The sequence below is a fragment of the Phaethon lepturus genome, unplaced genomic scaffold (genome assembly GCF_000687285.1).
Source record: "Phaethon lepturus isolate BGI_N335 unplaced genomic scaffold, ASM68728v1 scaffold22557, whole genome shotgun sequence".
Classification (NCBI taxonomy): Eukaryota; Metazoa; Chordata; class Aves; order Phaethontiformes; family Phaethontidae; genus Phaethon; species Phaethon lepturus.
Genome location: NW_010550063.1, coordinates 1,874 through 2,125, shown reverse-complemented (window position 1 = coordinate 2,125; position 252 = coordinate 1,874).

Below are 252 nucleotides of genomic sequence, written 5' to 3'. Positions count from 1 at the left end.
GGTGTCCATGTCCTCTTTCCCCAGACATCCCAGCCACCAGCCACCAGGCTGGCCCCATACCCACAGCCTGACCCCATACCCAGAACTTGGCCCCACAGCCCCCTCCCCAGCACCATGTAGGAGCTCTGGGCTGCTCCCAGCTGATGTGTCCATGCCCATGTCCATGCTTGTGTCCATGCCCGTGCTCATGGCCATGGCATGGCAGACCTCCCACACCCGCTCAGCTGGCTCACCGGGTACTTCGCCATGGTG